This window comes from Tympanuchus pallidicinctus, unplaced genomic scaffold, assembly GCF_026119805.1.
Source record: "Tympanuchus pallidicinctus isolate F22 unplaced genomic scaffold, pur_lepc_1.0 scaffold15, whole genome shotgun sequence".
NCBI classification, from domain to species: Eukaryota; Metazoa; Chordata; class Aves; order Galliformes; family Phasianidae; genus Tympanuchus; species Tympanuchus pallidicinctus.
In genome coordinates, this window is record NW_026294669.1 from 21098340 (window position 1) to 21122068 (window position 23729).

General features: G+C 41.9%; 1 long non-coding RNA gene across 4 annotated transcripts in view; it reads right to left on the reverse strand.

The window, feature by feature from the left end:
* The window catches only part of LOC128077190 (uncharacterized), a 382865-nt gene that overhangs the window by 103785 nt on the left and 255351 nt on the right, over positions 1–23729 (reverse strand). Inside the window, exon 1 of one of the 4 annotated variants that reach the window (XR_008204872.1) lies at positions 20728–21018. The exons of the other annotated variants lie outside the window; for them this stretch is intronic. This is a non-coding gene — a long non-coding RNA (uncharacterized LOC128077190). Of the gene's footprint in view, positions 1–20727; positions 21019–23729 lie in introns of those variants that run through there. 4 annotated transcript variants of the gene reach the window in all.

The window sequence follows — 23729 nt, forward strand, 5'->3', positions numbered from 1 at the left end:
ACAGCCTCACTGTGCTCACATCCACTGTTTGGTCTCCATAAACATTCCCCAAGTGACAATGACTGTCAATGGATGCCATTGTTTCCACATGGAGGAATTCAATGACATGCCTTCGCTTCACACGCACTTCCATGTCAGACCTCATTTAGTCAGACTGCCCCTCTGCTGCCATCTGCCACGCGGCAACAAAATGGATTGGAATACTGGTGGGAAGGTTCAACTTCTACTGCCATATCACCAACATCTGCCTCCGACATTGCGGGCCAACATAATAAAATAGGAGGCAGTGCTTTTGGAGCAGCACTTGTCTAAAATGTAATTATAGGGAGTTTGGGGTAGCAAAAAAAAAAAAAAAAGAGAGAGAGAGAGAAAGAAAGAAAGAGAAAAAGAAAGAGACAAAAAAGAGAAACCCTGCACTTTTCTGAAATTAGTCTGGCCTTGCTGTATACTGCTTCAAGTCCTTTGCTGTCCTGTTGCCAGACACAGCCATCTCTTCAGCAAGGTCACCACTAGATTTGCACTGGATGAAGGGATTCTGGTAAATGAGTTGTTTTGGAGGAATTCCAAACATCACACAAAAAAAGTATCATTCCTGTCCTACATCTGTCCCAAAGCAGTACCCTTTATTTATGTTTTGGAAGAACCCACAGTTGCTTCATTGATGGTCTTGTGACTACGACATGTTCCTCTTAAATCTGTGCTGACAACTTATTTAGGTCTTGGAGTCAGAGTTTAATTTCCTCAAGTTGGATTTATTCCCTCAAGCTGTAAAGATGTGAAGAAGTGCATGCTTGTTGCTGACTCAAACACAGAGCTGAAAACCTCTGAGGTGGAGGCTACGGTTAGCATAGTGCTCCTCTTTTTGCAACCTCTGCTCCTCACTTCCCCAGTTGTGGACTTGGAAGTGGAGCTGATGGTGGCACAGAGCTGTGTGAACCCACTGCCTGGCGTCCTGCTGCTGGTGGTGCATTGCCCAAAGCTGCAGCACAACCTGGACAGGGTACATCCTGACTTATGGGAAGGATGTAACGTGTCATAAAGGGTTTTATTTTTGTGTAGTGCTGCTCTTCCACAGATACATAACTTAGCTGAAAAATGTCATCTATTTGTATGAATACCCACAGGAGAATTATTAACTAGATGCGATTGACTGAATTTAACCAAGAGAACATATCAGTCTGTACAAAGTATTTTTCTAAAACAGAAAAGTATACAAACTTACTTTTTGCTATTTTTACAATCTTCCTGCCCTAAATACAGTTATTATATTGGTCACTGAATTTAAATGATGAATTTTTTCTGCTTTTAAAGCCAAGAGAAAAAGATCACTAAATTTCTTATCAGGCGATAGTGATAGACTTCTCAAAAATGCACAGCATCTTGGAACTTTGGTTTCATACCACCATTTATATTCCTGAGAAATAGACACGTCTCACATTCTGTAGCAGTGTTTTGTGACATTTGGATTTACAATGTTCAAGTTTAAGTCTCCAGCCCTTTGCAGTCTGTCAAAAACAGCTTCTCTGTCCATTTATTTTCGTCTTCTGTGCTCAGTCTGAATATCTTTTGTAAATTTATACTTGACAACCCTCGTATTTCAGCAGCTGGCTTTGTTTCACAATCTACCTTGCTTGCTCTGTTGCATTAGCTGAAACAACAAATTTAATCCATGATGTCAATAGTAAATTATAGCAGAGAAGTAATATATGCCTGACATCACTAAGGTCAAGGCCACAGTGAAAATATTGCAAATAATAGATCCAAAGGGTCTTCTCATAGAGGTAGTTGCTTGCTGCTCATTTAATGTTATGAGAAACAGATTAGTGCTGCATACTGCGTTACACTGGCCTTTTACTTACAGCCAGCATAAACCTCCAGCTACCGTAAAAGTGTTCCCATAGCATGAAAAGAGGTTCCAAAGAAGTTGGCTATGTCATTATATTTCATATTTTCTAACTGATAAATAATTAAAACAAGAATTACTTTACAGAAAGATTCATTTACAGCACACATTTTCCATTACTCTAACTGTTTGGAGGGGTTGGGGGAAACATTTATTGCATACCTTACCCAAACTACCTTACCATTAAAGTATCTAAATTACCTCAGTGAATTCTAAGCACAGAAGTGGTTGATGAATTGCTTTTTGCATAAATGCACTTTCCCTTTGCTAGAACCTAATTTTGTGTATAAATACACACACACACACACAGAGAATGAAGCAGCTACTGAACTCTCTCAAGAAGAAAAATTGAAGCCTGGAATTTTCTCTGTGTAATGAAGTTTTTCTAAACGCTGCCTGTATTATAAGCATCCTTGGACTCTCTGAGGACAAGCCAAAAATGGGTTCTTCTACAATGGCAAAAGAGCAGTTAATGAATCATTTTCTCCTCTGTAGAAGAGCTCACTCCTGTTAATTTGCTCATTTTACAGCCAGAGTTTTTTTAATATCAAAATTTGTTTTCAGTTTAAAAGCCCATTTAGTGCCAAAGAGGAAAAAAAACTCATGCCAAGTGAACCATAAGTAAGTTCAATGTATGGAAGAATATGGAGATTTCCATACCTTCAAGCTCTATTATTTATTTTATATGGCATAAAGAGCATCAACAACTAAGGACTTTCAATCTGCACTTCATCCCTTTAGCCTGGCTCTACTTTCAAACCTTTACAAGGTGGGCAGAGTGTACCAGAGTATGGCTAGAGCACCTGGCTTGCCACATGCCCTGTCTGTTGGTATGCCATTCGATAGCTTCTCTGCTCATAAGAGAGGGTAAGCTTCCATTCCTGGTGTTGCTAGCAATGAGTGACAGACCAGATCATAATCCTTTCTTGAGGTTGTTTGGCAAGCTTGAGTGAGGCTTGTTGACAGCAGGGAACTGCTGGAACTTGTGCTTTTAACCTCTAAGCTGGACTTTTTGGGAGGGCAGTTTTCATTACTGGTAATCTGGTGATCAACTGCCAGGAAGGTACTGCTTTAAGGATGTAAATATTAAGAAGAGCCCCAAACACCAAAGTTCCTGTGATATTCTCTTACATGCAAACAAAAACTAGAAAAAGGAATCAGTTGCTTTTGGAACCAATCAGCAGTCTCAGTATAGGCTGCTTTGATGACTATTTAATCTCGCCCATAAAAGTAGTTTAAATAATGTTGTTATGTGCCAGTGCTCTTAGCACTTGCTTTGGTGTATGATGTATGGCCAGTGTCTGCTCCAGGAATCAACAAATGTGCATTATTCCATTAGCAATTTTCTGTTTTCTACAAAGCTTTACAATTTATTAGTGTTATTTATGTTAATGTACTACTGCCTTATTTTACATATTTATATCTTCTTTCCTCTGCCATGAAAAGCAATGAAAAGTTTAAGTACTGCATCTCAGTTCGGCTCACATGACATTTACAAATGCTTTTTCTAAAAACAATGTCATAAGAGTCCTTTCCAAGCCTAGAACTGCTGTTTTAACTTCTGCAAAACTCTTACTGACATCAAAACAAGACTGAGGATTTTCGAGTCCTCAGCACCTTCTTCCCTGCTGTTATTCAGAGAGGATGAGACACTCCAGCTGCATGAGTGGAGATGACCTTTTTATCCCAGTAAAATCTGGGAAAAGCGTAGGAAGAGAAAAGATTTCTCTCCTTGAAGATGTGGATAAGAAGGTTTCAGTAGGAGGGAGAACTCATAGGGAGCAATGTGATAGTCCTGGAGTCTTTCTAAGTACTCTAAGAAGTTTATTCAACAAAGAGGAAGCTGAGGTCACTGGTTGTCCAGCAATTCACCCATGTTATGGAACAAGGGATACAACAATTTAGACAAAAATTGTTTACTTCTGGCAGACTGCTTTGCCTTGAGTTCCCTGGTACGTGATTTTCAAGGCCTGTAACAATCCTGTACATCGTCAACATCATGGCTGCATGATAGATTTCCTAAAAATGTCTTTTCAAGGCAGCTCCATTACATGCACCATCTTAGCTCTGCCTGTGTTCGTAACAAGTTTACCCCAGTGATGTCACTCTGGGCTGATGCAAATGAAGGCACCACGTCAGTGAGACTTTTTCATATTTAGGTGCTGCCTGCATTGGGTCAATACTAGTTTAATCTCCGCCCAGCTCAAACTATTAGTAGCTGATCAGTGTTATGTTTCTAGATATTTTATTGCTGAATTTTCAGACATTTTCATTTGCACACCTGATCTTGTAGGTGGACATGTCCCTGAAAACAGTGACAAAGTAAGAAGGAATATATTTTATTAAAAATGTAAATATACTCAAACATAAATCTGCTTTATCTGTAGAAGAGTTTCAAATGCCTTTGATTAGCCATAAACCACATCTGATTTTCCCTTTTCTGTCCCCAAAACGCAACTCAGCTTAAGCCACTATGGTTCCTAAATCACCATGTAAAACAGTGAAAAAGCATGCCATGCACTTGATAGCCCATTTTTAACTGGGAAACTGCATCAGCACTGGCAGCTTGAATTGCACAAGTCATGTAACAGATATGAGAAAGTAATGAGTTTCAAGATGAGTAATGAAGGACACCTCCAGAGATAGTGACTCAACCACCTCAGTGGGCAGTCTGTTCCAATGCCTGGCCGCTCATTCTGAGAAGAAATTCTTCCTAATATCCAACCTTCTTTACTTTGCTTGACATTTCTGAAAATATTCCTCAGATAGAGAGAAATCTTGCATTTCTAAGATCATTTCCAAGGCACTAGACTATACAGGACTCAGTTGATACTTAATATTATTTATAGAAGGGTAAATTTCTATCAATCAAAACATTTAGTAGGACTAGTGTGCAAATAACGTGTAGGTTTTAGTTAACATCAGTTGTCAGTTTTCCTTTTATTTTTACCGAATGCTTTGAAAGGAGGAACTTCACCCCCAAAATAACAGCTCAAAATCATTGCAACGTCATCCGGTGCCTGATTTAATTGTTGGCTACCCTGCCTACGGCAAAGCGTTGGAACTAGATGATCTCTGAGGTCCCTTCCAACCCAAAGCATTCCATGATTCTATGACCATAGGATCTTAAGCTATCTAACAGTGAAAAAATTACCTGAAGCTGAACTAGCTGTGTTCAGCTTCATCCTCTCCTTTTCCCTTCCTGGTGCAACCTTTCCATCTCTGTTTCTCCAGAGGTGCCTCAGGAGCTTCGCCTGCCTGACTTGAGAAGTCAGTCTTCCTACCACCAGTCACTCTCCCAAGTAACGAGGACCACAGACTGAATTCTTTCCTCATGTCACTGTCCTAGCCAAAGAATTTACTCCAATGATACATGGCAGTGCGAGAAGGCACAGGAGCAGTCGATGAATTTTTGACTGGGAAAGCAGTGTGCCCAAGTATAAGACTTTCCAGAAGAGCTTGTATTGGGATCCAGAATGTCAATGGCTTCTCTATTCACAAGCAAGCTAGTTACTATACTTATGATTCTTGTCACAGTGCTAGAATATACACAACTGCCCCAATTGTACACACAGCAACCTTGCTCCTAGAACTTCCAGTCTCTAAATGGCAATATTTCTGTATTAAAAACATAAATACATCCTTCTATAAAAGGGAAAGAAAATACAAGTGTTGTTTTCTGCAGAAAACCCAGATGATTTGAAAATAAATATAAGGAGAATATATATCAACCAAGAGCAAACTCTGTTTCTCTTCAAACCTGTAAAACTCCAAAAAACAAATAGTCTCAAAATGTGCTCTCTGTCTCTGGTCTTCCAGCAACAAGCTCACTCAGAGCTCAGAGCACTCGCAGAAATGAATTACAAGTCAGTTCAGGGGAAAAGTAAAAAATTGGGTCATTTTTGTCTTGTTTGCAGAACTATATATCTTGCTAAGGCTTGAAAAACACTGCTTTGGATTTCCCATTTAAATTGCTCGCATAGCAGGTAACTTCTTTGGGGACATTAAGAAACAAATTAAAATGCTGTTTATGACCATTGGAAGACTGTGAAAGCATATACTAATTCTCACAAACGTTATTCTTAGAGATGTAACCAGGTGTTGCTGTCATAAATTACCATTTGCACTGAAGCAGCCCTAGGTCTGTATCTCTGGAGGAGGAGACTCAGGAGAGCCTGCTGTGCCCAGTCCTCCTTCAGGTGAGCCCCAGATGTGCTTGGGTTCCTCCAACTTCTCCTTTGCCCTCACATTCTCTCAGAGGGGAAGCTGAGGGGAACAGATCTGACGGAGTCCTGGGTACCCCAAAGCTGCATTAATGCTTTACTGTTTTATTTACTGTTTCAGAGATGACTAGATATCTTCCCACCACAGTGTGCAAGAGTGCAGGACGAGGAATAGACAAAATGAACTTCAGAAAAAAGTCTGTTCTTTCAGGGAACTCAATGTATTTTTTGAACTACCTTAGAACTTCAGAAGCTAGCAAAGCCAGATGAAGATTCAGACACTTTCCTAGGCAACTTTATTTATGTAACAGATAGATAACACACCGTGTTCTGACAATGATTCTATTTGGTAGCATTTACCTAGGCAAAGTGAAGTTTAAATTGTAACATGCATACCCAAATGCTGAAAGGTTTGCTCTCACTCAGGTTTAAAAAGGCAGGTTCTGATGGCTGGGAACTTTCTGATTAGATGTTCAGTTCATGCTTCTTTGTCACAATGAGACATTTTCAAGGGAAAGTTTCAACCACTCCTTTGTGCTGAAAGGCTTCTTAGCTCATTTTGTTAAACCTAAAGATAAAAGGGGACAGGCAGACAGCACAGCCCTGCAGAAGGGTCTCACATTTGAACCAAGTGAGACCTGAATGGATGCCTCTGCTGTCCTCCAGCCACTTAGAGGGGTCACAGCACGACCTTCAGAATTCCAGTCAGACCTTGATCCATACATTCACTGGTTTGTTCCCTTTGCTCTTTTTGCTACGGCTTCTCTCCCTTTTTCACTCACACTTTACAAAGGTTTATCCTTTTTATTTCTCTCTTTTTTTTTTTTTTTTTCTTTTTTTGTTTTTCCTTCTGTTGCTGACTTGGCCTTATTCCAGCATAGAAGAGCCAACTGTTACAAACTTTGTAAAGTCTGTTGGCCTGAAGCGAGGTTTCTTGCTCAGCTTCAGGAGCTGTTCCCTTCATCTCTGCAGTGGGATCTTCTGATCGGGCTTCCAGCCTGCAGGAATAAGCTCCTACATGTTCCAGCCTGCACTGCCGAGATGACCATCAGCTTCCTTCCCCCGAACTCCCAAAAACAAAGCAACCTCCCAAGCTCATTTAAAGTTGCAATGTATCTTTGCGACTGCTAGAAGCAGATCTGTGCCCTGCTGTCCCTGCCCAAGGTCAGGGCATTTAGAGCTGTTTATGATCCACTTGCAGAACACTACAAAAATTCAAGTTTGTACTTACAGTGTGTACAGGATTTTCTGCAAAAAGCCTGTAAAGAGATCTTACATTTTGTTCAGCTTGGCATTTGTGTCTGCTCTGCTCGCAGAGAGCCCTAATTGTCAGGGACACAATAGGCTGTGCTCTTATCTGTGATTAATAGCCGTGATCTTTCCAGAATGATAAATGCAGGTAAGGAAAGTCTCTGTGACTACATCTATGCTACATTATAGATTATCAAAAACTCTACAATGTGGACATGATAATAAGCATCTGTGATGTCTTATAAGTGCTGGCTAAGAGTTCCTAATGCCTGGAGTTTGATTTTTATGAGGCTTTGTGTGGGAACATCATCCACAACAATGAAATTCAGTATTTCAGTTTCTTAGCTGTTGCTCAGCTCTCCAATCTGGTAATTTCCCCTACATTCCTCTTAGAGACTGCCTTCAAGCAAAAAGAAGAACCCACCCCGTGCACAGCAGGACAGCCAGGAGCTGTGGGAATTGGGGTAAGTGTGCCCTGTCCCTACTGTGGCCCCTTCTGGAGTGACGCATTTGGAACAACGTATATCTATTTCTTTTTCAGACAGCAATGTTTCAGGTGGCTGAGGTCCTCTGAAAGTTGCTGCAGCAATGGATGAACTGCCAACATTAATATCTTGTGCCACCCAATCACGAAGGGAGAAGTGGTGGTCGCAACTGACAACCAGCATGATTAAAAACACCCATTAAAGAGATTAAGAATCTGCAAATGCCACGGTACGTAAGATGCAGAGCACCACACTACTATGCAGATGGCAACATCTGCAGAGATGTGACATTCAGAAATGTGCAACAAGTTTCTCAGATGCTCCTGCAGCCTGAGACACAGGCCACACATTGAGAGCAGATGGCTCCACTATGCTTCATCATACACAGAAATATTGATTTGCTGTCATGCCATGGTGTAGATTTTTTGTGGATAGCAGGTTAATGGCACTTGGCAGTAACCATCGCACAGCCTTTTTTCTGTTTTTTGGTGACATGGATAATTTCTCCTTAGAGATACACAGTGTGGTACTGAGACTCCCTCCTTGGTACATCCTCATACCATTTTGGTAGGTTGGGAGCTTTGTGAGTGGAGGAAGGGAGCAGCTCAGCCCTTCTCTACTTGCGTGGGAGCCAAGGACCAGGCAGGAGGTTTTGGCTGACACACAGCTGTCTGAAGCAAGCTTTGCGAGGAGGAAGTTGTCAACACTTGAATGCTAGAAGCATAATTTTCAGCATATACATTCCTTACCACTCAGAATAAGAACGAAGCATGGTAGAAAAACAACTAAAATCAACATGAGAATCATACCTGCTTTCTTTTTAATTTTGAGTTTGAGCTAAACTTAGAGACAGAGCAGTAATGGCCAGAAGAGCCTTCCAGTAAAGGCAGGCCAGAGTCCTACAACTCTTTGTCTTAGGGAACTCTATTCCTAAAACTATAATTTGGATTGGATATATGTTATTTATTTATTTGTTTGTTTATTTTTTCCACAATGAAGGCAGTGAGACATTGGAACAGGTTGCCCAGAGAGGTGGTGGCTGTCCTCTCCATGGTGACATTCAAGGCCAGGCTGGACAGGGCTCTGAGCAACCTGATGGAGCTGTAGGTGGCCCTGTTCATTTTAGGGGACTTGGACTGGATGGCCTCTAAGAATCCCTTCCAATTCAAACAATTCTACAATTCTACGATTCTAAAAAGGTGTGCTACGGGTTCTCTGAAAAAAATGTTTGAGTCCATGACTGGCTATATCCACTTAATAAGTCATGTCTCTTAATTAAGACCTTTTATTACACCGGGATTTATAATCCATCTAATGGCTAGATCTTCCCCAAGATTAATTAGTTGCTACAGATATCTACTCCTATTTCTGTACATAAAAAATCTTACTCTTGTAATGGATACCAACAAAATACCGGGAAAGCCATCTTCTAAGTACTGGTGGTAATGACCAAGATGGTAATAACAAAAAACATCCAATAAACACATTTATTCCTATAAAGTGGATCAGTTATAGAACCTTGAGTACAAATTTAAGATGTACAAACAATTTTATTAAAGCAAATAAAGTGTCCTTTTATAAAAAAAATAGAAGATATAAGGAAAAGATGAACTATCAGCAAATTGAGAATTTGGCAGGCAGAAGTACTGTCAAAGAATCAGTAGGAGAGAGTAGTCAAAAGTATGAAAGAAACTGTAAGACAGCTGCAAAAACTGCCCACTCTGCAGCCATGTGGGCATTACCAAATGACATACACATGGAACACAAAAATAATTACTTTTTTTTACTCTTTTATCAGCTTAAGGACATTTTAATAAGTCTGATTACTGCTGAAGGTGTTTCAGAAGATGCTTTAGACCAGTCACCTAAGTACACAAAGTTAAGCACGTATTTAAGGGACTTGCTGCCTTGGGATTTTAATTATTACGGACAATTTCCATGTGCGTGTTTGTTTTAACATTGTCTCCTGCTGGAGAACAGCTGTCTGCAAATGGGTTGGCAAGGTAAACAGAAACAGGCCTGCGATGCTTAGTGACTCAGACAAGTCTTACAATCAGCACAAATTTGTTGCCAACCTGACAAGCATAAAATGTCTTGGAAGGAGCCACATTTCATCGCAGTTATGTCTTGCAGACTATTACAGGCCAGCAGCAAGATATTCAGGGCACAGTACTACAATTGCTGTTGCATGTCAAGGAAAGAATTGGGTCCTTACCAAATAATCCTTCTTTTGAAGTCTGTTGGTGAATTTGGTACTTGTGAATTAACCAATGTTGTGTTAATCTGCAGTGCAATGCTGGCAGAATTGGCTGGTGTTGTTTCAGTAAACTTTGACAGCTTATTGAGTTAATTGCAATTTGCCCAAGTCCAAAAGTGATCCAAGTGATTAGCAGACTGCTATTGAAAGACAAAAAAAACCCCAAAACAACACAAACTTGCCGTAAATAACAGGACAGAGAGAAGAAGAGGTACAGAAGGGGATAAAAAATAGATGTACTACAGAAAAGTCATCTGTAATACTGAGCAAGAGACTACAAACTGGCAAAGGAAAGCAAATACCTAACGACAGTGCCAAGGTTTTGAGCCTGATAGATAAGAGAGTTGAAATGACTCAGAAGACAGACAGGATGCGATGGAGAAAATTAAGAAGCAAAATAAAATACTTTTGTTTGGAGAAAGACAGCCTAATGCAGCCATCTAGAACAGACAGCAGAAAAGGTGGTAGACGTGCTGCAGAAGACAGAGGCGAAGAGTAGGCTCTGGGGAAAAAAAGAAAAAATGTAAAATGGGTCTCCAAGAACTTCAAATTCCCCATACCTGCCTGCTCACGAAACAGTACGTGAGCAAGCAGCTTCTTCCTCCGTAAGTATGAGCTAAGTATGAGCAATGGAAACTTGGCTGCAAATTGCCTATGTCAGATCCTTCAGCAGAAGAAAATGAAATAAAAATCAAAATTAAAATACCAGCCTTTGAGCAGCAGCCAGACATAACTGTGCTACACATGGAGGCATAGCCCGCATCAGATAACCAATCTGTGTGAGATACTGATGGCATGTCAGGGATTGCTGCATTTTGTGAAGTGGCAAAGCAAGATCAAGAGAACTTATTAACAATGGCACGGGCTGCCTGGTGGTTGTACCTGGGAGGCGCTGTCCTCACAGCCTCCCTTTCACAAACAGCTCAACACCTCCATCTAATTCCGGTTTCAGGAATCATAAACTTGCAATGAACTGAGCTACGTGGCTGGCAGGGTTGGAATATGACACAGAAAATTCTCAGATTGTATTCAAAGAGCAGAAATAGTGTTTTGGGCCACCAGGGTTCACAGTAACTATATAAAACGTAATTATGCTTTTTGCTCCTACAATCCAGAGACTTAATAATTCTTAGCACATTGCTGGACTAATCAATAAATAACCAATATTTTTCCTACTTTGTTAGTTTTCAGATTCATTAATTTGTCCCAGATTCCCTATATTTTTTACCGGCAAACACCAGATAAAAAGTTTGGTATTTAATCAGCATGAAGAGAGTGCCATTTCTGGAAGCTGCCATACCTGACTGCAGTGGACTTACAGAGAAGAAAATTTGAGTTTCACTGCTGACTGCCATGTAAAGGCAAGGTCATACTCTGTCTCAGTTTATCATTCTGCAGACTGGTTTCTCATAGCACGTTCATGGAGATCTTAAAGTCAATAGGCTAAAAAGGATGATGAAAGTATTAATTTACTTCCCTTCCCTCCTCCTTTTATATTTTTGGAGCAGTGCATGACTTTGCGGGCATCCTAGCATGACTGTGCACTTGCAGACCTGTCGATGACCAAAGGAGCATGCTGTGCCACTACCAATTATGTTGCTACAGCTCCTGAATGGTACCATTTTGTTGTTGGAGCGAACAAAGGATGCCTACAAGAGAGTGAAATGTAAGGTGCTGAGAGAGGAAAATTTTCTGCAGCATGCTGGGGCAGTGTGGGCAGGGAGGTTAACATGACAGATCGTGATGAATGATGTTACATGTAGAGAGGCTGGGCCAGATGTGTGCATGCAGTGAACTGCTGTCCTCAATGAGCTGGGCAACTTAATGGGAATGAGTAAAGAAGAGCTCCTTTCTGTGATGGGATTTCATCCCCCTCTCGGAACTGTCAGGGCCTCTCATTTCAAAATGTTACTCCTGGAGCAGGGTGGCCATGGGCTACAGTGCATTAACCCAATTTGATGGGACAGTGCAACAGAGGAACAACTTCATCACAGGACCGGAGTGATGCAGACTCACTACAAATGGAACACTCAGAGGAAATAATCTCTACCTCAATTCTCAGAAACTAGCACAAGCAAATCTGACTCCAGCTACACACTGCAAACACTGAAATCAATACTAGATATTCAGAGATGCTGCACAATTAAAAATGTATTGACCCATTAGGATGAAATGTAAAGGCAAAAAAAGAGAACAAGAAGAGCAGAATATTTAGGAAAGGTGTTTACAGAAAAAAAAAACCCACAATATTTTATTTCATTTTGGGAATTAAAATATACATATTTGTTTATGTAAATTTCTGGATAAATAGAATACTTGGTGGAAACATTTTGCCCAACTCTGGTAGCAATGCTGTATCACTGAAGTCTTTCATAAAGAGGTAAAATTTAGTTCCAGAACACAGCTAACATCATACACTGCTGAATATTTGGATATATATTTACAGATATGTAAAGAGAATTTAGGTTAAAGTGGTAATCGGGTAGAATTTCCCCGTGATCACACTATCTCTAGCAACAGTCATCCAGAAAAGAACTTAAGGAAACTACTGAAGTTTCCTCCTGGTCCTTTCCATTGCAGTATCCCCTCTTTGCTAATGAAATGCAGATAATCATCAATAGTAAGGTCTGTTTTCTATGGCTTTGCACCAAAATCTCCCATGTCAGTATTCTACTATGGCTGACAAAATTTTCAACAAGCTACCAATAAAATCGACTAATATAAAGTCACTTCATGTGACGTTCCATTGGTCACCAGAGACAACTAGAACCCACCTAAACCTATTCTTTATTTCAACATATTACAGGGAGATGTCCTTTCAGTGGGTATTTGATGAGGAGAGTGATGTTTTCTGAGGCCTTTTTAAGACAGTCAAAAGTTAACTGGTCCCACTTTACTGACCTGTATCAGGTAATCTATCTAAACACTGTAATGTAGTCATATATAAAATGGCAATTCCTTCACTGCTCAAACAATCACAGAATCACAGAACTGTAGGGGTTGAAAGGGACCTCTAGAGATCATCGAGACCAACCCCCCTGCCAAAGCAGGCAATTATGTAGCAATTACCTTTATTTGCAATTATTTCAACATGCCAGAGATGTCAGTCAGATGATCAGTGCTTAAAACTGTATCACAATTCCCTTTTCCAGGTAATTGTATTCCAGAAAGCTTTAATTTTGTTGTACCTAGGTGTAATCATAAAAGGAAATATCTCTTTAACAATGAATGAAAATGGTTTGGATGTATTGAAGTCATATAAAAGAACAAAAGTAAAATGCAAACTATTATCAGGAGGGGATTTTAACACAAAATATTCATAAGAAGCTTTCTCATCTAATATTTTTATGTGGGCATACAAGTGTCAGCAATTCTATTTTCTTTCTCTTCTCTGGGTCATTGGGCAGAATAGCAGATGAGATTTGTAGCTCTTACTCGTCTACTATACAGTTTCTTGCAGATCTGCCTTTGATTTCCAATCTATTGTCTCATACAATAAGTTAGAATCCATACAAGAAATGGGAAAAGTGGGCCAACAGTAGAATAAAGAGTCAAAGTAGTTTCAGTGCTAAACTAAAACTTACTATTTAACCTACAACACATGCCAAGGCACGTACTGATATCTACATCAGCCCTTTGAAGGAAACTAGCAGCCACACACAGCCTCTCTGTGCTCACTGGAGCTTGTAGAACTAAGTGCAGGACCAGGGCTTCATCATCTCCTGGGTCTGCTCATACTTCACAATATCATTCCTACAGCAACCAATTGAAGAACCTGCTTAATGTCAAGAAAGCAGAACATGGCCTTTGGCAGATAATCTTGCCCTTTTCCAGGCCGTAAGTTGTGATCTAAAACGCACACTGAAACACAGTAAAATTGTACTTATGGAGTCAATATCATTTACAGGGTCTGATCACAGTACATTGGAGAATGCAATACTGGGTATTCACAGACGGCACCAACTGCAGGGTCCATCTTGTGCCAGCATCTATTGGCATTTTCGGGGGAAACTTGTGTGAGTGCTCAGAACAAGCAGCTCAGAAGGGCATCTGCAGTTCTGGGGCTTGATGCTCACAGCTGAGAAAATTGAAACTCAATCAAAATGGTGTTTTCTTATGCTAGATGGCAAAACTAGCCATGCAGATCACCAAAGGCTGTACTGGCTTTCGTCAAAGAGGTTAGAAAATTGCAGTTCCCAGCTTACTAGCAAGGTCTGAGGAATCAATTCACTGAAGCTGAGGAAACAGACCTTCTATTCCTGTACTGTACGGGGGAAACAGCCACATGATAGCAATGGGAATAAATTAAAATAAACAAGATTCTGTTAGATTTCAAAGTATAGAATCATAGAATATCTCGAGTTGGAAGTGACCTACAAGGATCATCAATTCTAACTCCTAGCTCCACACAGCACCACTCAAAATTCAAACCACATCTCTGAGACTGTTGTCCAAATGCTTCTTGAACTCCAGAGGCTTAGGGCCATGATGATGTTGCTGATGTATGGATAATGATGAAAAGTTATGGTAGCACTTCAGAAGCTCTCAGAGAACCATGTGACATCCGGTATCACCATCCGTAGTAATACAGAACTATATAAAAATAAAATTTTTAAACACCTAACTATGTTGGCCTCTTGGCCTTTGTAAGGCCAATGTGTAAGAGGTTTTGATCCCAAAAGTAAGCAATGACTGTTTTATTACCATCAAGAAGATTCTGTTTTCCCCTATTGGCTTAAGTAATCATAAGAAGAAAAGAAATGACCTACACAACTATTGTCCAATTAAATATGTAGACTGATGCTTTTAACTGATATATATATATTTTTCTGCCTTCCTTTCTGCATTTGGAAATCATAGAAAAGAAAGAGCGGCTATACAACTTCAAAGCACTTTCCAGCACTGGATGTCATTAGAGATATTTCAGCTGTTCTTTCTAATCTAACAGCTCTGGCTTTCACATGGTGGATATGCTAAAGAACGGCAAGTGGAGAATAGATGACACTTTGCTCACACAGTTAAACTTTAGTGTAAGCACCTACCTGAAGGGACATACCTTCCAGTCCGGGTTCAGAATTTTGCCAGCTCTGCTCACACTGCAGTGATGAGAGCTTTAAGGCAAACAGATGATATCCCTCATTAATGGACTGAAGGTGTTGACCATTTAGCAGGGAAGGAATGTGTGCTAGTGGTGCTGCTGAAGAGCCCCAGGTGGGGAGAAGTACAGGATGGCAGAGAGGCTCCAGTTCCCATGTTTCAGGAGGAGATAAAGAGCTTCATCTGCTGTAGGCATAGTGATACAAGAAGAGGAGACTTTGCTGTCCAGAAAGACCAGGATTTTGTATTTTCAACTTCTTTTCTGCCTTAGATTGCCAGGAACTCTGATGTGACTGGCAGTATGGTCTGTATAAGAAAACTCACTTCTCAGACAAAACTCTGCTGGCAAAATATTGCAGTTACCACTAGCATAAAACAAACAAACAATAACAAAAGAAACTAATGCTCTTGCTCCAAACAGATCTGTGCTTCTGAGGGCAGAAGACCAATCTGTGCTGTGGCCTCACCATTGTGCATACTAGGACCAGGACAAGGCAGGTTTCTGTCCCACAGAATCTCATTCACACAAACCTACAGGTGGCCCAATTCTTTTGCTACTGGTTGTCAGACATCTTCCCATAGCATTCCACATCATTCTCTGTTGCTTTATTGTAATGTGGGCATAAACAGGCTATGCAGTTAAATACAAGCAGTAGATTCATTCATGTTCCTTGTGCTTATGGTTTACCCTATAAACTCCGGGGGTACTACAAAGATGTTCTGATTCAGCTCTGTGCACATTGCAGCTCCAGGGAACAGAGGGACAGGAATGAGATGCCTTGGCACTAAACCATGATGTTCCCTTTCCAATGGCAAGGAGTAAGACTTGAGAAGTTTGCATTTCCTCTTCAGTGGACTGGCTCCACCAGCAGGACAAACAGTTCAGCCAGTTATTTGTACTGGCATGGCTTGCCATTTAAGAGTTAACACTGCCTCGCACTGAATGCATTGTTATCAGGCCTCCAAGGTACACATCTGATGGGCACAGTTCACACTTCTCAGAACAATTATTTTGAGCTTCCTGCAAGCTCCTTAGTTTACTCAGGCTTCGTATTTGCAGGGTTATTTTTGCGCCTACAAAGGCTGCAAACTCAAGGCCAAGCTCTGACCAGGAAGAGCTGGTGCAGGGCCATGGTACTCAGTGCGGCTGCGGTGGGGCTAGGGAGAAAACCTTGCTGCCCATCGGGGCCTCAGCCAGCCTCTGCTGCGACCAGGAGCTGCCCAGCGCACTAACGCCTTGCTCTTTCAGGCCAGTAGTGAAGCACTTCTGCCAGTTTGAAAGCCATATTTTTACTTATGCAGCTCTTCATTATGAAAATCTCCAACTCCTTTTCTCCTTCCATAGTCAGGGCTCCTTTTTTCATAGCACTAGGCTCCTTTTCCACTTTGGCTCCATGACCCAGGCATTAATATACCATCAAAACAACACCTTGGGTGTCTGCAGGCAGGGATTGCAAACAAGAGTCACACTGCAGCTGATAACATTTTATTGCGTTTGAGCAAACACAAGGCACAAAGTATGGTGAAGCACAGGCTGAAGGGAAGGCGGGAAGCTGTACTTCAAAGCCAGGAAATAAGGACATTCTTTCCCAACAGCAGGTTATGAGGATGGAAAATTACCTACAACCAGGAAAATGTGAAGCTAGCATTTTCAGGATTATGTTTGTTCCTGCTCAATGGGCTGTATCTGGTAAATATTAAAACAGTCCTAAGCAATGCTTCTGTAGTTAAAGATAGGTCAGATTTTTTCATTGTAAACACAAATTTCAAAGCGTATAATTCAGTTGTATAAATCCACACCAGTCTAAAGCTTGCGATCAAACTGCTGTGTTGGCTGCAGTTTCTCCTCCCCTGCACAGGTCTGTGCAAAACAGCCAACTTGGTTTTAGTTAAAGAACCAGGAGTGAAAAGAAACGTACTTGGTCTTGGTTAAAATGTTGCCTTCCCTTTGAAGAGGAAGAGAAGGATTTAAAACAAAGATGGGAATTTCAGGACAAGTTCTTTCTCTAAGGATATCTACTATTTGCTGTGGATGTAGATCAACTCACTTTCATAACTGTTTCCAGTGAGGAGTTCTGACAGCATCTGGCACTGTCAGTGGGATATTACTGGAATACTCACAGTGAAGGATTTACTCCAGTGAGCATACTAAGTCCCAGAGATGCTAGTGTGGCTTTCCACTTTAAGATAGGCACAGTGCTGAACGGTAGCAACAGATCTTGTCTACACATGGAATTATTCTTTCAAAATCATGTCTGGATCCTCCCTATTCCAGAGAAAAAGTGTGTTTGATGCAATGCTTAAGTCATTTTCACTGTAAATTAAAATAACTGAAACGAAGAAGGTTTATTCCAGTGTAAGCGAGCCCATATACAGAGTTCTTCAATTATCTTTCACATTATAAAGTCACCTCCCACCACAATCTAAATCTGAACTGCAGATAATGCTGTATTTATAAAGAACATGTTCTCAGGGGATGAGAAATATTGCTCAAAACACCGTCCAAATGTTGAAAATGTAATATTTACACTGGATAGATGCCATTCTTGTCTGGCAGGCTAACAGATCAGAAAAAAACTATCTGTGAAATGATGACTGTGGGAGTGTCTGGGAGACCAGCAGTTTCTCCCCTCTGTTTTTTAGGAGGATGTTACATCCTGGTGTTATGGTTTTAATCAGATTTTAAGAAACCCATTATGATGCAACTGTTTAAAATATCAAGGAGAAGCCCAACCAATACCGTTAAATGTACAAGGGTGAGGGCTGCAAATTATTACTGCCTCTCCTGCTTAACTAACTGCCTCTTATATTAATGCATCCTGGACATATAATTGCACATCTCCATGGTCCTAAAAAGTGTCATGATATGTAAACAGCCACTTTTGCCTTTGAATGTCTTGCCATGCTCTCACACGGTCCAGATCAGATCTGGTGGTCTTACATACAGCAATGCAAATTTGTTGATTTGAAGTTAAGATTTCAGTTGAACTATAGTGTAGTTGAGAGGGAATCAAAACGCTCTAAAGCTATTAGTCTATTTTATACTCAGCATTGCCATTTATATTACCTGGAGAAATAAACAGATAACAACCCATGCAAATCATTTGTAGAGGAGCTAATTCTATTTCTTCTAAAAGCCAATATTAAATCTCTCCCATATGGTTAATACCAAATATTACTATGCAGTCAATGAAAACGTGACTCCAGTGAAAGCAATGAGTTTTCTGACCATCTTCGGGAGAGCCAAGATTTCTCCCATTATCTATTTCTGTAGCACAGGGCCCAGCTGTATTACAGTAAAAATAATAAAAATAAAAAAATCTGACAACAAAAGCCTGAAGCCATTAATCAACTCAGAGAGATCTGGTTAATGTATTGCAAGATGGGCCCCTGTCGGGCGGTGCGTGCCTTTAAATTCTGCAAGCACTTAAAGTACCCCGCAGAAGTGACACATGTGCAGCCCTGGTTGCTGAGCCCAGCCAGCACCCAGCCGGCCTGCTGTAAGCACTGCTGGAGCTGCAATTTCCTCCTCACCGTGGGGCCCTCCTGGCTGGCAGTGGCACTTTGCTCGTGGGGCTGCTGGGTGAGCTGGGGGTGCAGCTCCCACTGCGGGACATTGAAAGGAGCGCAGCATCGGGCACTTGGCCATCGAGCCCATTTAAACACAACACAGAGCTGCCTGTCTTGTTTTTCTGTTGGAGCGTTACGTCGTGTGAAGCTAATAGAAAAATTCAGCTGCCAAAGTAATGTCACGCAGAGCGCAGAGCCACCATACAGTAGAAGACCCAATTTAGAAATATAGATGCTTTTCTTGCCCAGATCCTGCACACACAAGCATGTAATCTGACTCATGTTTGTGATGCTACAAAACAAGTGGGCTCAGACACAGGGATACTGCACATGTACACGGTCAGTAGGTGAGCAGCATGAATAGGAGGGCTGGGTGCTTACAGAGCAGATCTAAGCATAAGCTGGTGTGGCTCTGCACACCACAGCATAAAGAGGGAGTTCTTAGGAGTGTTCCCAAAAGCCAAAATCCTGAGGAGCCATTCGGCAACGCAAAGTGCCTCCCCACCCCTCCGTTTCATTTAAAACCTTCAAAGTGATGCAGGCATTCACACCCCTCAGCCACATGTACGTGGGACTGTAATGCTTCGGCGGCTTTTTAATTCAGAGAAGTTCAAAGCTTTGATCACATTGCTGCTACACTCTGCTTGCATTTCTGCAGTCTTTACATTATATCTGGTGACAGAAGACTGAAAATTTCATTATTTAGGTCTCATTGTAAACTTGTGCATTTTCAGAGATGGTTTAGGGCTCAGATTTTTCAAAACGCACTAACAATGGGATGCAGTACTTTTCTGCAGCTAAAAAAGTGCTATTTTCTCTGATCTTTACTAGTTGGAGCCACTACTGTGAGATTATTGAAGCCTTATAGAAAAATCTGAGACGGAAGGAAGGCAAAGTGTTTTTTCTTGCTATTTATTCAAATGTATTTTATTTCTATTATTTGTCAGTAATGATTTTATATGAATTACACAATATCCTCATTTTTAAAATCAGAGCTGGTGAACGCAAGCGCATGGATAAATATATGTTCTATGGCTGTATGGTCTGCATATGCACACAGGTCCAGCCAAGTCTGTACACAAACAGAATCACCTATTTTTAGAAACCGCACTTAATTTAAGACACTTGAACTAAAGCAAGCCCTGCTTAGTGCTATACATTCAACTTCCCATTCGTTCACGTGACTCAAAATAGAGCATAACGCTGCTGATGCTTTCTGTTTTTTAACCCTAGCTTACTATGCAGTGTGTAGATCCAAAAATATTTTAAATGCCATTTACCTATGGAATTCTAGATTTTCAACTAAAAATAACCTCATTTTAATTTTCTTTCCTCTCAATGAGAAGAGAACTTTTTGTCCCTGCTTGTGCTACGGATCTTTCAGCCAGTTTGTGCCCCAAACCTGCTCCTCGTTTCTAGCACGCCCCAGCCCGGGCTCACAGACAAGCCGGGCACAGACACTACTTCTCCTGCGAGGGGGGTGTTGGCCTTGAACATCAACCTTGCCACATGAGAATCAGTTCTCCTCTTTCCCAGAATAAAACGAAACTTCACAGATTTTCTACCCGCAAATACGAAGTCAATTCCCCTGGCTTATTACTCTCCCTTTATCCTTCCCGCCCCCCCCGGCTAAGTTGCGGGCGGCTTTGCGAGAGGCTGCGCGCCCTGGGACCTCGGGCTGCCCTGCGGGACGAAGGGAGCCCGAAGGGAGCCAGCCCGAAGGGAGCCAGTCTCGCACCGCCCGGCCGAGGGGGTGCCGCCCCGCTTCTCGCACACGGCCGCTACCGGCTCCGTGCCCGGCCCGGGGGCAGGAGGGGGAACCGTGCGAGTCTGGGATGCCTGCCCCGCCGAGCGGCCGTGAGTGGCTCTGTCCCTGTCCCTGTCCACCGGCCGCACCTTCTCCTTCAGCAGCATCTGTAGCAAAGGAAAGCGTGAACTTACGTGGCTCCCGCGCCGGCACTCAGGGCTGCGGCAGGCCGTGCCCCCCGCCCTGTCCCTGTCCCTGCCGTTCCCGTGCGGAACGGGCGGCCAGCAGCTCCCGGAGCCGCTCCGCCGCTGCCCGCCCCGCCGGGCTCCCTGCAGCCCAGATCTCTCCCCGCATTGTTTTGCTCTCTACATCTCTTTTTCTTTTTTTTTCCCTCTCTCTCCCTCTCTCTCTCTCTCTCTCTCTTTTTTTTTTTTTTTTCGGTCTTGATTTGCAAGAAAACGCGAAAGCCCCGTAAGTAGCAGCTTTGGGGTGGGGGAGCGACCCGCGGGGCTGCGGGGTCGGATGCGGTGCGGGGCCGCCGCATTCCCGCTCCCACAGCGCCGCCTGGCGCCCGGCCCGCGCCCCGCCCGCGGGGATCCCCGTCAGCCGGCGCCGGGACCCGGGTTTAGCTCGAGTGCAATCTTTTTTTTTTTTTTTTTTTTTTTCCTTTTCTTTTCTTTTTTCCTCCATCTTTTTTTTTTTTTTCTTTTTCCTTCCCCTTCCTGGATCCTCTTTTAAACCCACTCCACTCTGCTTCTCTGTCTATTACATGCTAATTTAATTTTACTATGGACGATATTTTCAGCATTTGCTGAGGACAGTAAATTTTGTAGTTTATGTTATTTCACTTTTTATGACTTTTTAACACTTAATAAAATTTTATTAGAGCACTTTTGTGTTTACAAGGCCACAAAACTCTTGGCAGGTTGTCAGAAGTCCTTTTTATTATGATCCTACTGATATACTGCGAGTAATGAAATAATCATGTCCAGAAATGTATCAAAGGCCAGAGGGATTATCCAATTTAATAGCTCTACAGATGCGCTGCGAGGGATACGGACAGGCAGCGCGTCGACAGGCTGCGAGCTGGCGCGGGGCGGAGGCAGACCTGCTTAATTTCGTTCCCATTTCAGGCAGTTCTGCGCTGCCCCGAGCGCTGCGTGCACCGTCATGTGACTGCGGGCTGCTTCAGAGCAAAGGCTTGATTCTGTTGCAAAAAGCTCTATTCTTTTTATTCTCCTTAGGTACGCACTTAGTGCCAATGTGCTCGCTCTGCTGTTTCCGCTGCTTGCAACGTTCATTAAAATACAATTTACTGGAAAAAATCCAATGTCACAGTGCCACTGTGCAGTAAACAGCAGCTTCAGGCATTAAGATTTGGTTCCCTCTTCCCCCCTCCCCAGCAAAAAAAAAAAAAAGAAAAAAGAAAAAAGAAAAAAAAAAAGGAAGAAACAGCAAGGATAACAAACATAAATAAAAAAGGCTGGTGAAATCAAATACCAGCAAGACATCTTGCAGTCTTTTCTCTTTGTCTTTGGAAGGGCACATCGCAGGAGCATGCTCGATGGTGCGTGTGCCCTCGTTCCACTGTTCCACTGCTGTTTTTCTGCACTGCTGTCTGCGCTACAGCCTGAGATACTGCAGCTGTTTTTAAGGTCATTTCCTTTTATTTTAAATAATTGTTCATTTAACATATGTTGTTAAAGTCATTCTTGCGTCACAAGGAGGCGATTATACTTCCTGACCCTGAAAGCAAGGTGGGTGGCTTTGTCTTATAATTAAATTTGCTGTGTTCAATTTCATATTTTCTTTCTCTGCTGTTTCCTAGGGAGCATGCCAAAAAAAGATAAAAGGGAGCAATGATACCAGGAACACTCCAGTGCCAGTCTGCTCCCTGTCACACATATTGCTCCAAACTATCAGGCTTCGCAGGGACACCAGAAAGGCATTCTTTCATCATTCCACATGAACCGGTTAATGCCCCGTGATTCAAACCCGCCCCGCAGAAGCTGCCGCCAGAATGTATTCCCACATTTCCAAGATAGCACGAGGACCTTTTTCTTCCAGCACAAACAGATGTTGCATATTTGGAGGTAACTCGTGGTACTGCCAATTGGGAATTTTAAAAAGAACACAGGTAGTATCTGTGTATTTTTACAATGTACTTGAGGAATTCACTGGGACTTTACAGACAGACCTGAAGACAAAGCGATTAGAGAATTTACCTTCACAATCATCACAATATGAAGGTCAACCACATTCTGATGTATTCATTCATGTTGTGATTCTACCTCACTCTTGAAAAAAGAAAAGAATGGAAAAAGTGCCTCCAAAAGCAATGGGGGAGGAATTAAAATAGTGTACAGTGTCAGCAAATACACTGGGACCTGACCTGGGAGAAATAATGTAAATCTTTTGATGCAGCGTTGCTTCAAGACGGAAGTTCTGCTTTTCCAGAACAATATCATCTACTGTAAATCATATGTTTGCAGGTCAAGGTCGATTTAAACTTTCTAAACCTTTAAGGGCCATCAAATCAGAAAGCTGCAGGATGAAATGATGTGGTGAAAGAGGCGACAGGCTGGAAGTTGTTAACCTTGGAAGAGCAGCATTAGCAATTGTTCTTTGGAGAGAAAGAGAAAACTGAGAAACTCCTTGAATACAAATACGTAAACATGGTGCAGATTGTTTAATCAATGAAGCCGCTAACTAATTTAACTCCTTCCCAGGTGGCTGAGTTTTCCTCTTAACCAGCCTGAGAAAGCAAGCACGCTGCTCCCAACTCTGTGGAGAGCAGGATTCAGCAGCCAGGCCTGGGTGGGCAGGTAGGTGAGGTGAGCAGGGCAGGCGGGACCATCCTGGCTGAAAGCAGACAGCCGGGGTGGAATAACCAAAGGGAGCAGCATGACTGGGGATGGTGTGATCCCCCATGATGATGATGAAGCCACAAAGTCAAGTAGGCTCCCTTCTGAAATCTACTAAATGAACTTCAATCAGGACTTCAATTTTCTTTCTGAAAACTGGCAAAACAAGTGGCATTTATTTTTTTGGGGCTGCTAGCTATGTTTATTTTTTGTTTGGTAATATATTTGTTGAAAACTGCTTTTTTGCAAGTCAGTTGGAAGTGACAAAAAATATTGGGTCCCTCAAAGCAATGAAAATATTTTCAGGGACTTGATTACTATAACCTGCAAAG